This window comes from Rhinolophus ferrumequinum, chromosome 15 (genome assembly GCF_004115265.2).
Source record: "Rhinolophus ferrumequinum isolate MPI-CBG mRhiFer1 chromosome 15, mRhiFer1_v1.p, whole genome shotgun sequence".
NCBI classification, from domain to species: Eukaryota; Metazoa; Chordata; class Mammalia; order Chiroptera; family Rhinolophidae; genus Rhinolophus; species Rhinolophus ferrumequinum.
Window position 1 is genome coordinate 37,227,833 of NC_046298.1, and position 13,585 is coordinate 37,241,417.

Consider the following 13,585-nt stretch of genomic DNA (forward strand, 5'->3'; position numbering starts at 1 on the left):
AAGAGAGACTTGAGCATTATTTTCAACAATAAAATGCTAGGACTCAATGGAACACAGTATTTTGTATTCATGAAATAGGTGAGGTGACTCTGAAAAAATCAGAGAGTCTGAAGGAAAGATTTAGGATTCAATGCTGTTTAATTAAAAAAAAAAAAAAATTGGGGTTGTCTCTGGTTTTGGAGGCAACCTCTCCTGTACTTATGGAGTAGATGGTTATCGAGAAACTGCTTTCACTTTGCAAAAAATAAATAAATAAATAAATAAATAAATAAATAAATAAATAAATAAATAAATAAATTGGCAGGCATCAGTCCCCAGTTTCTGGTGATTAACCTCTCAACTCTTGAAATTTCCTTAGTGATTGGAATGTCTTTACTATTCATGGCGGCCCTGATAATTTAGGCTAACAAGTTGACTTATCCTGGGCCGCTAGTTTATTAATGATAATGGAATGACTCAGGCTAGGGGGCCAGCCATTTCAGTGATGAGAAGTTTGGAGCTTTGAGCCAGGTGGTATCACCTGACTCTGAGGAGGGGAGAACACTGGAGAGACTCCGTTCAATCACATGACCAAATACTTCAATCAATCACACCTACTCAATGAAACCCCAATACAAGCTCTGGACTTGAAAGCTTGAGTGAGCTTCTTTGGATGGTAAGACTCTGCATATTATCACACATTGATGTGCCAAGAGGGTAATGTGTCCCTTAGGATGAAAATTTTCCCTATTTGAAACCCTCTCAGACCTTGCCCTATGTTACTCTGTCCTTGGGTGGTTTTGATTTGTATCCTTTTGCAATAAAAAAATTGTAATCATAAGTATAGAACTTTCCTGAGTTCTGGAAGTCATGGTAGTGAGTTATTGACTCTGAGGGTCATGAAAATCCCTGAATTTGTAGCCAAATCATCAGAGAGAGGGGTGGGGCCTACGGACCCCGGGCCATGTGGCCGGTGTGTGAAATAAGGACTATGACTTAATCTGTGAAGTTTGGCACAACTCTGAGTGACTGCAAAAAATTACAAACTATATAAGACACAGTACATATAGAGAATTAAGCTACAGAATACAAGTTCTTAGAAATCTATCAAAGAAAATACCATCAAAATATGAAAATTCACTTTGCCTTTCTACAAAAAATGAAATTTACACAGTTGGAATGGAAATACACAGTTGTCATTTTTCTCAAATTGTCATGCAGGGTGCCATGCAGGGTCTCTAGTCCTGCTCCCCACATAAGAACGCAGGATATGGTGAGGCCAAAAAGGAACATCCACGGAGCCATAGACACTGGAGTCATACCACTATATTCTCGCTGGCGGCTGGGTTGGAGACACAGGAAGCAGGAGCCACACTATCCGCAACCTGTGGTCCACTTCTCTGCAATCTACAGCCCGCACTCCGCCGTGCTAACTGCAATCCGTGCTTGCCAGTCACCATCTTCTTGCTAGCTCCCATTTTCTGCTAGCGTAGCCACGGCAGTTATATTAGTGGCCAGTAGCTCACTGGTCACAGCCAACTAGCCACAGCTGATGGCCATCCAATCACAGTTGATGGCCATTTACTACCTGAGCCAGCACCTTTCCACGTGAGGCCGAGAGCCTAGAAACTGCACTCTTGGCTCTGTCCCCACACAGATTTTCAAAATACATAAAGTATATGGGATCAAGTTTTGGTTAAATCTTGGGAAAACTCACATGTTATCGGTTGGAAGGGTATCTTTGCAGCTTCGGGGGAGGGTATCTTGCCAGAATCTATCAAAACATGAACTGTACCATCTTTGACACAGTAATCACTCTTCAAGTTGCCCAACCCAGAGGAACCCTCAGGCATCTGCAGGGAAGTAGACCTGCTCAGAGGCAGCCACTGCAGCATTCTTTCCAAGAGCAAAAAAAATGGAAAGGTCCCATGTGTCTACATTCAAATGTAATGAACATAGAAAGGTTATAACTAATGTTTAAATCTTGTGTAACATCATAAATGTACATAGCAGTGAAACCTACAGTTAATATATGAAAAAAGCTGTCCAAAATGCTCTTATCTCAAAAATTCTTACTGAAGGGAAGTCTTCCACATATAGGGATTTGAGAGACACACAGATTTCCTGGTGGATATTAACGCATGGATATTTTCTTAAAGATCGTTGAAGGTTTAAAGGAGACATTTGGACATTTGATAATCTAGCTTTGCTTTTGTTAGGGCTGATAGAGAAGAGACTAGACTTCTCTATCAAATGCCCCTAGAAATATTGCAAAAGTATTCTTAGGTGAAAGCAAATTTAGTCGTTTTCTAAGGAGTATACAAAGGATTTGTTATTCACACCTGACAGAACATCAGAAGTAGAAGACAAAACATTTAAAATATAAAAATCTTTTATATAAAAACGGTCTTTCTTGTTACCCTTGGATAAATGGAAAGCGATTTGGAAACTGTATTTAGACATTTTTGACGAATAATGTCACAGAAATTTATCTTGAAGGTTTTTGTGTTTATCATTCACCTCACGAGTGGAATGAAAAGTATAAAGAACAAGGAAATTTATATCTACTTTTTAAAAGTTATTACTTTTCTTTAATGGAAAGGTTGGTGTCCTTCAATGCCTCGGTAGTGTTGAATTTCACATTCAAATTTGCATCCTTTACACAGACAACTGCACTCCTTTCTTCATGAAATTGCTTGACTTAAATTCTAATTGCAGGAGACGTTCCTGGACCCAACCACTGCCCCACATCGACTCCTCACGGAGGTCCCCTTTCCTGGGACGCAAGAGTCAACACTTTCCCAAAAAGTTTTGCCAAAACCGTTTTCAACCTATTAAAACACAGACATCTCCATTTTCAACTTAAATGGCCCACACAACTCTAAGCTTGCATTTTAAACTGTTACAATTTTAACCATCAACTTAAAACAGGAAGAGAACAGTCCAGCTTCAATGGACACGAAAAGTTCAACGGACTCAAAACCAGGAACACGGCAGCTACCGAAGAGCTCCACAGCAGGGAGTCCCGGCTCCGCACCCTAGCTGCCCCACCCCACCCTCAGGCTGGGCCCGCTCCCGATTTGTCACCCCGCCCCAGGAACCGCCTGGGACACCAAGCTCGGGCCCTGCCCCGCCCTTCCGCGGTCTCTTTTCTGGTCTGGCCACTGTTCACTTCCCGCCCATTGCGCAAAGTGCTCCGCCCAGGCCCCTTGCGCTCCATCTTTTTCCCCGGCGCCTGAGCACATTTTCTTGGAGACCCGGAAGCGCGCGTGTCACCCAATGGCTGTCGCGGCGGCGTCCGTGACTTTCGGTCTTTCTGGTTTAAACCTGAGCGTCTCAGTCCACAGTCGTACATACATGAAGCTTGGGGGTCGCTACGGATGTTGAAATCCCCACACCCGAGCCTGGAACCGGTGAGTCACCGCCTCCTGGTGAGATGTCGGAACCTGACTGCTTCACTGCAGCCGGGAGTTGGGTCCCCTTTTGTTTCCGGTTAAAATCTTTCTGAGGCCGCCTGGCCTGTGTGTGTCTGTTTTGGGATCATTAGACAACGCCTGCCGCATTTTCCTGCTTGAAACCCTTCATTGGCCAGCCTTCCCACCCTGCGCCATTTAAGTCTTGGGAGATGAATTCAAACCCTTTGTGCCCCTCCCTCCAGCTCCGCCACTCGGTCCATTGAGGCCCGCATTCTGCCCGGGCCTGGGGTTCTGCAGACGCGCTTGCTTCTGCTCTCCTGAGACTCCCTCCCTAGCTCCCCATTTAATAAGAGCCCCGATACCCGGGAAGAGTGTTGTGGCTGCTCGCGTCGGTTGTGGAAGAATTCACGAGACAGGTAGAAATACAGAAGGCAGAGGCTGCCGGAAACTACTGCGTCTGTTTCGTCTGACTTTTTATATTTTTTAACCAGGATGTAAATTGCTGCGGTCTGTAGTGGAATTTTGTATTCAGTTTGGTTTTGTCCTTTGGGGTGGGGGAAGCTTAAATTGGTTAAATTGGTTATCGCAACTTTGCATATGTTAACGTAGACTTAGTTGGAGCCTACGGTGGATCCCAGACGGCAAAACCTCTGCCAAGTCAACGCGACTGCCTGGCGGAAGTAAACAGAACCATTGCAAACTGCGTGGTAAATGTACCGGTACCGTAAACAGTCATTAAGGTTTGGCAGAAAGGAGGCAACGAAAAGAAAGAAAGGAAAGCTTTCAAAAAGTCCCAAGCTAAATTACACTTGTGAAGTCGAATTATACCGGAGCTCTAAATCTCAAAATACTAATAGAAGATTTGATGCCACCATTATAATCTGCCCCACTCCCGGCCCTCACCCCCCTCTATCCCTCCTCAATAAATGAGACAAACAAAATAGGGAAGGGGAAAGGGAGGCGATCCAGAGATATGACAGAGAGCAGAAAGGGAGAGGGACCCTTGGTCAGCAGAAGTGGGGGCAACAAAGGGCAGGCAGTTTCGGTGGAGAGAGTGGTTAGGGGAAAAAGAGGTCTGGGAGGCAAATGCTGCAACAGAAAGGGGGAATAGGGATGACAGAGCAGAGGGAGAAACAGCACTGAGAGCTTAGCCAGCTGTGGGAGCACGGGCTGAGGAGGTGTAAGGGGTAAGAAGTATCCGGGAACAGGCAGGACGAAGGGATGGGGGAAGAAAGAAGCAGAAAAGTATGGTGACGGGGAGCAATCAGAAGGAAGAGAGAGAAGTGCAACTGAAGGTGAAATAGGTTTCAAGAGTTTCTTGGGACAGGTGTAGGGAAAGGGATAGAGAAAAAGGAAGAAAGGGCAGGGGAGGAGAGGGGGAAACAGGAAAGGACAACAGTTGAGAGAAACAGGCAAGAGAGACATAAACAGATTGAGAAACAGAAATACACGGTAGTGGCGGAAGAAGGGGAACCCAGGTCAGGATGAGTGGAGAGTTGATGGGGTGGGGATGATTAAGTTGTGATATATTGACTTGTGGCTTTATACCTATTTAATTTAAAATTGTCTCAGTTATACGGATAAGAATGAGAATTGCAAAACTTTCTAAGGCTTGTGCATTTTATAGTTATTTGCACGAGCAGATTGCTTTCATTTGCTACCCTTCTTCAGCTATGTGGGAGAGACTTGTCTCTGTCAGTTCTGGGTCTCTTCTCATTTCCTGGGAGGGCATAAGTGAGGTGAACTGGGACAAAAAAATGACTGAGTCTGTCACTGCCTGCTGGGTTTTCAAGGACTATTTAAAAGGTTGTGTTCTTTTTTCCTGTTAAATGGATTTACTTTTTTCCTCGCACCTCTTTTCCATTTAATTCATTGGCTTTTTAGAAAGCATATTTAGATAAATTTTAGTCTATTGGATTTCTGCTTTTTGTCAAGAATCATTGACTTCTGAAATAAACTTTGATGGCATCTCATAAGCAGCTCTTATCATTCTTTTCTAAATATGAAATAGTCTAAATTTTTTTAAAAACTTTGTAGAAGTCATTAGATTTTTAAAAATCCCAAATTGTTTTCCTGTTTAAATATATGGTGTCTAGTTTAGATTGTACGAGGTGAGTCCAAAAACTACAGTGAATGTTTAAACTAAGAAAAATGTATTACAGTAAAAGACACATTGCCATTAACCTCTCAGAATACTCCCTGTCGCTTCCAACACACTTAAGCCATCGTTCTTGCCACTTTCTGAAGCAGTTCTGGAAGTCCTCTCATGATTGTCTTTAGTTATGCTGTTGTGCCTTCCTCGATGTCCTGAATCGATTCAAAACTTTTTCCTTTTCATGGTCATGTTGACTTTGGGGAAGAGTCAGAAGTCTCCCAGTGCCAGATCCGGTAAATCAGGTGGACGAGGACACACCGTAATGTTTTTATTTGACAGAAATTGCCATGCCAGAAGCAATTTGTGAAACAGTTTTGTCATGATAGAGGATGAAGTAAAGACACTCAGGAAAGAGAACTTCCAGGACTGCTTCAGAAAGTGGCAAGAACGATGGGATAAGTGTGTTCGAATCGAGGGGGAGTATTTCGAGGGGGATTGATGGCATATGTGTTTTACCATAATAGATATTTTTTGTTTAAAGATTCACCATATTTTGTGAGAAAAACCTTGTGAGCTCTGCATTCTTTCTACTCTTTACCATATGCTGAAACACCCACTGGTACTTAGTAAACAATATTAGGATATGTCAGGGAGCACTTGGGACGGACACCTATGAGCTTAACAGAACTTAGTTTAATGACTTAGTCTTTTATTCCTCAGCTTTTGTTTTTCCCTCTGTGATTTGTTGAATTAGTGAGCTGTGAGCTACAGAGTAGATGTTCCCCTCAAGTCCCTGTTGTCCATTCTCTGAAAACATTGAAGGATGGACTTGATCTACGTGAAACTTTGTTCCCACAGAGCCCACCTATTCATGGGAAAGTAATTTGATCAGTACATTTCCATAGCTAAGCCTCTTTCAAAGTTTTCAGCACCAAAGTCTGTGTTCATCATTTTACATATTTTAAGTATGTTGCTGTGAGTTCCTGGAAAAGAGGGTGGAAATGGTGGTGTCTCTTCACTTTACCTGGCAGCAAACAGTTCTGTGATAGAAGGAGTATCGTTAGCATCTTGGACAATAAAGAAAACTGAGGCAAAAGAGTGAAAAGCACATGTGCTGGAACCACGAGACTCAGAGTCAAATCTTGGCCATGTCAATCGTGAGCTGTGTGAGTTTTGGCAAATTATTTACTTCTTTGTGCCTTGGTTTCAGTCTCTGTGAATCGGGGGTAATAATGGCACCAGCTTCTCAATTAATGAGTGAATTTGGAGAAAGCCCAGCAATGCCCTGTCACTGAGGCACTATATGTAGAAGTGATTACTGCAAAGTATTTCTTGCTAGATCCTCCTGGGCCCATAACCCATTGGGGCCTTCCTCCTCTCTTCCTCACAGCCCCCTTGCCTTCTGCCCCCACACCTGTTCCCAGTGTCTTGCCTCCATCGCAGGCCTCCCATGTTGCTGCTGCCCTGGGCAGGAAGTCCCAGGTCCCTTGCCTTGCCGTTGAGGCCTCAATTATCCTGTGGCATTTTTTTAACCCCCCCTACCCACAACTGCCCAGACTGGCTGAAGGAATCAGAACACCCTGAGCTTTTTCACACCTGGAGGACTTTGCAAAGGGGTCCCCTCCCCATGCTCCAGGAGGCCACTCTCCTCTGGTTTGCACACTCATGAATCCAAATATCTCCGCTGAACCCTCACGCCCACACGTCTCCTCTTAGCTCGCTATCTTTCCCTAATCAGTCTCCTCTCCTAAGTTCCCCATTGTGCACCCAGTGACTGGGCCGGACCCAGAGTCCCCTGTTGCAGTGCCCCAGACTCCCCCAAGCCTGTCAGTCTGCAGCCCTGCCCCTTCTGTTTCCTGACCCCTGACTCTGCCAGTCCCCTCCTCTCCAGCCCCATGGTCCCATTCTGGGCGAGGCATCGTCCTGTCTCCCTGAACCCTCCCCAAGCCTCCTCTTTGGCTTTCAGCCTGTCCCCGTCATGGTCCCAGAGGGGCTTCCTGCACCCAGTTTGACCCACCCCTCCTCTGCTCACAGCCCTCCCATGGCTCCCCCCAGCAGAGTCCAGGGTCCTCAGTTTGGTGAAGGACTCACCAAGTCGGGTCAATTCCCAGGAGCCAAAGGGGCAGCATGTCCTGGAGATTGGAGGCAGAGGCCACCTGCAGTCCCCACAGGGTCAGCTGTAGTTGGGTGACTGGTGCATCTGGCCACCGTCCTCAACCCTTCCCTCCTCCTCTGGTTACCCTGCTGGCTCCTCTGCTTCCCAGGGTGGGGTGTCCTCCTCCTCTGTCTCCTTCCCCAGTGCAGGCACCAGGCAGAGGCCAGCAGCAGGAAGGCTGTCAGCGCTGTGGTCCCCAAGGCCTGGGATTAATTATCTATCTCCTGATTAGTGTGTCTGTCCCACAGGTACGTGGATTGGTCTTGTTCTGTGCTCTGTCACGAGTGCCAGGCACAAGGAGAAACCTTGGTTGAATACATGAATCGTCTTAACTAAATGCAAATGACACACAAAGCTCAATATAAGTGTCAAAATTATCAGAAATGTGGGTATAAATTGAGAAAAATATACTTACAGTAAGTTTTTTAATGTCCCTCTCAGAACCTGACAGATCTAGTAGACATATTACAAGGACAAAAAGACTCTGAATAACACCATGATAAGGTTGATAGAGTACATACACACAGATTCAACTGATCCTACAAAAAAATATTCTATTCTTTTCTTACGACCATGTACAGTTACAAAACTGATTCTGTACTTGGTCACAGAGAAAGCTTACAAACTGAAAACGTCGAGTTTTCACAGGGCATAGAAAATTATATCGTGCTGATAAGTTTAGTGCTGGCCCATGCAGTGTGGCAGCCACTTGCCTTTGTTGCTCCTGAGCATGTGACCTGTGGCTGGTCTGAATTGAGACGTGCTGTTAGTGGAAAATACACACCAGATTCTTCAAAACCGCATAAGGGAGAAAAAGATGTGAAATACCTTAATAATGTTTTTAAACATTGACTGTATGTTGAAATGGTGCCATTTGGGTTAAAATATATTGGGTTAAATAAAAGATATTGGGTAAAATACAATTTGTGATTTAAATGATGAATTATTTAAAAGGTAAACTCATTAAAATTAAATTTTGTCACCTCATTATGGAGAACAGATTAGTGGTTTTCAGGGATTAGGGACGGGACTCTTAGGAGGGTGTCAAATTAAGTATATTGCTTGTGGTCCTGATTGCACAAAGCTACATATGGGATAAAAGTACACACACACACACACACACACACACACACACATTTTAGGTGGTGAATTGTATCCCACAAAATTCGTATGTTGAAGTGCTAACCAGTACCTTGGAGTGTGAACTTATTTGGCAATAGCGTCTGTTGACTGAACAATAATATTGGCTAGGTATTCATCACCAAAAAGGATATATTTGGGAAAAGAAAAAGAGAAAGGGCTGCAACAAAGCGCGTACATACTTGGCAAGCCACATGCACCTTCTGGCTTGTGTGTTAAGATGGAGGGTATTTAAGGCAGGCAGACAGGAAGTTAGAAGCATAGAGTTTGATGAAAAGGAAGTTAGGACTATAGAGGTTGGTTGGACTAGGCGGGCTCATGAACTTCCATGAGCTCAGCTCCTCGCACAGACCTCCCAGCCTGATCCTTTTCATTAAAGTCCCAGGTCATCTTTGTCACATCTTTAAAGAGACGATAAAGCTAAAATGAAGTCCTTAATCATGGACCGTACTCCAATTTCGTGTCCTTATTAAAAGAGGAGTACTGGACAGAGGTATGCATAGTGGCAGACCCTACTAATTTCTTATTCCCCAAAACACTGGCTCCATAGGCCAGAACAATGTTAATGACAAATGACGACTTGGGACTATTGATCTGTTTATCTGCAGCTAAAAACATAAATTTCACCATGAAGATCCAGGTTGTCTTCAGGTTTTATTATAGTGAATCTGCAGTGTTAAGTGATTTGTTTTTCCTTCATAATAATTATGTTTGTTAGACTATGAATTTGGGGGCTTTTCTATATTAATATAATTATATTTGACCCCTTTAAATTTAATAATACCATTGTTAAATGTATAGATTTTAAAACTTGTCAGCCATAATAGAAATGTTAATGTGTCAACCACGTATAAATCCAGGTTTGGTTTGCCAACTATAAAGTCGAACTCACAGGAACAAAGATTACAATTGTTTTGCCAGAGGCTGGGGAGACTAGAAATGGGAAGTGCTGTTCAGCGGGTACAAATATCAGTTCTACAAGATGAATAGGTTCCAGAGACCCGCTGTACAACGGATCTATTGTGCCTGTAGTTAACAGTACTTACTGTATTGTGCACTTAAAACTCCACTGAAAGGGTAGACCTCATGTTAAGTGTTCTTACCACAACAAAACGGTAACAAGAACAGCAATAAAAATATATACTTATGGGTCATTTGGAGAATGTGAAAATGAGTGTAACATTAGGTGACATTAAGTACTTAATTTTGTGTAATATGTAATAGTCTAGGAGTTTTCAGTGGCTTTTAAATCTAGGATTGATCATTTATGACAGCTGAATTTTTAAGGTGTACCGATAATGTATCAACAATCTCGCATCTTGACAAGCTTCTAGAATATGCTTTAAAGTGTATTGTTCTGCCCCCTGACCTACTCCCTGAAATGGATGATATAAGACTGGATAAAGATGGACACATTTTGAAGGTGTTTAAGGGTACTTAAAAATACGTTTTACTTACTTTTGTAAATTCAAAAAATTTCCATTTTAAAATATTTAAAAGAATGAAGGTGTTCATGCATTCCTGGGGAAATCCGTTTACCATCCATTAATTCATTATTGGTTACGTTGTGATAAATATTTAAAACGTGCCACCTGTATTTACAGATAAATATGTTTGTCAATTGTCTTATAGTAAAATCCAGGTGTTCCAGGCCCCAGAAATTTTTCTTTCTCTTTTTTATGGGAGGAGCCACTGAGTAACGGGCGCCCTTTGGTTAATGAGTCTCATATGTGGAGAGAATCAAATGTATACTTTTTTAAAATTTAAATTGCCTTTGACTTTATTAATGATGAAATTATCTGAAAGAAGCTATTACAAATTTTATTAATTTTTATTTTTGAGCATTTTATTTATTTTTAAATTTTGTTGAGGTTTAAAAATATTTATTTTTCCCAATTTTGTTGAGATACAATTGACAGGAGAACAAATAAGTTTACGATGTATATAACATAATGATTTGGTATCTGTATGTATTGTGAAATGATTACCACAATAAGTTAGCTAGCATCCATCACCTCCCGTAATTATAAACTCTTTCCTTGTTTGTTTTTATGACTTTTAAGATCTACTTTCTTAGCAACTTTGAAATATACAATACAGTAATCCACCCTTATCAGCAGGTGATATGTTCCAAGACCTCCAGTGGATGCCTGAAATTGCAGATAGTGCTGAAGTATAGATCTAGATCTAGATATTTCCTATACATACATACCTTAATGAAGTTTAATTTATAAATCAGGCACAGTAAGAGATTAACAACAACTAAACATAAAATAGAACAATTATACTAACATATCTGTGATGAAAGTTATGTGAATGTGGTCTCTCAAAACAATTTTTGGAAATATTTATTTCTCAAATTTTCCTTTTTAACATTTTCAGATCTTGGTTGATGACATGTAACTGAAGCCAGGGACAATGAAACTAAGGATAAGGGGGGACTACTCTCCAGTACTGTTAACTACACCTGGAACTTATTTGTCTTATAACTGGAAGTTTGTACATTTTGACCACCATTATGTAATTGCCCCCTGCAGCACCGACAGACAGGCACAAATCAGATCTGTTTCTGAGTTGTTTTAGATTCCATTTATGTGATGTCGTACAGAATGCACCTTTCTCTGTCTGACTTGTTTCACTTACTATAGTGCCCTCAAGGCTTTATCCATGTTGTTGCAAATAGCAGGATTTCCCTCTTTTTAACGGCTAAATAATGCAAATGTGTGTGTGTGTGTATGTGTGCGCGCGTGCATGCGTGTGTGTGTGTGAATGTATATGAATATAATATATAGTGATAGACGTTTAAGTTGTATCCATGTCTTGGCTATTGTGAATAATGCTGCAGTGAATGTGGCTATGCAGGTATGTCTCAGGTTACTGATTTTGTTTCTGAAGGAAGCGATTTTTTTTTTAAAGTGTACTTCCTTTCACTGTGACTTGTCATTGTAACCCTTGTGGTTCAATGCTTTGGGGAGCCCGCACGTCATTTCATGATGGAGGAATACATAGAACCCGGCGTATATTGGGGGAATTTTGCTGTGTTTGACTTTTCAGAGTAGTGGGAAGTAACTTAGTCCCAGGATTTACCAGGACACATGATGTGCGACTCTCCTGTGGGATAGAGATGGACCTTATTGGAGAGAGGTCTTGTGGGTTGGTCTTCTATCCTGTCCAAGTTGCCCACCTGGAGGGTATAATGGGCAGTGGTCTCTCTTTCTTAGAATCTCTGCCCATCATTTTCTTGTAGTTTCTCTGACCCATTGTCTGCCTGTCACCTGCTTTGCAGTGGACACAGGGACACTGCCCAGACTACTCTCCTTTGGGCGATCACAGGCGCGGGGAGGTCCTAGCAGAGACTAGAGAGGGTAGAAGAGACCAGGGAGTTTGTCCCTCTCCTAATTTGCCTCAGGTGGCATCAAAATCAGGGCTGTGTCATTGATCAGATGATGGCCCTGGCTGCTGGGCCCCAGGAAAGCCACATCCCCGCCCCACCGTCCAGCTAGTCCCGGGGGATGGAAGGAGCTTCCAGCTGGGGCTCATCTCTGTGTCACCTCAACATTCTAAGTAAAACACCCAGAACGGATTACTTTTCTCCCTGGACATTGAATAAAACATAGAAATAAAAGTTTTTGTAGTATGAAGAATTGTATCTTAAATTTAGTAAATTTGAACATGTAAAAATTCTCCTAGAAAAGACTTCATTGTATTTTATTTTTGGAAGATGTACTTTGGGAAAGACGTACTGTGGCAATATTACTCCATTTTGCTACACACCGACAACTGCTCTTAGTCTTAAACTACAGTGGTGTGGGAAGCATGAATCACTCATTTCAGATAACTTTTTAAAATATTAGAACTTTTTAAAGAATATGTAAAAAATAGATAGGCTTTAAAAAAAAAAAAGTAACTTGGAGCTCCTAAGGGCGAAGGCTGCGGGTTCGATTCCCACATGGGCCAGTGGGGTTTCAACCACAAGTTGCTGGTTCGACTCCTCGAGTCTTGCAAGAGATGGTGGGCTCCGCCCCCTGCAACTAAGATTGAACACAGCACCTTGAGGTGAGCTGCCGCTGAGCTCCTGGATGGCTGAGTTGGTTGGAGCACCTCTCTCAACCACAAGGTTGCCGATTCGACTCCCGCAAGGGATGGTGGGCTACACTCCCTGGAACTAACAGCAGCAACTGGAGCTGAACTGCGCCCTGCACAACTATGATCGAAAGGACAACAACTTGACTTGGAAAAAATCCTAAAGTACACACTATTTCCCAATAAAGTCCTATTACCCTTCCCTAATAAAATCTTAAAAAAAAAAAAATGTACCTTAATGCACTCTTAAGATGTGTGAAAATACAAGTAGCTAAAGTGGAGGTGGGGGTAACAATCTGTGTTACAACAATTCATAAAAACCTGCACACTTACACTCACACACACAAACACACATAGACACACACAAAATCTCTGACACACAAAAACACAGTGAAAAATTCTGATATATGAATTCAGTTATAATCTGCTTTATTACTGAACATATATCATGCCTTTCTTTGTGTATCATCAAATATGCATTTATGGCATCGTTTTGAAAGGCTTCTTTCTGGTTTCCATCCCAGCTTGTTTTTGTCCTTCACTGCTCATTGGGTTCATTTTCAAACAAATCTATGATGTAAACTCCTGCTCCTGGTGTCTTGTGGGTGGTGTCTCTTTTCAGTTCTAGACAGGCGGTCACACCAAGGATTGTCCTGTTCTTCCACGTGACCCATAGGAGGGGTGGGGGTGCGAGGACCTTGGGACTCGGGGTACTTG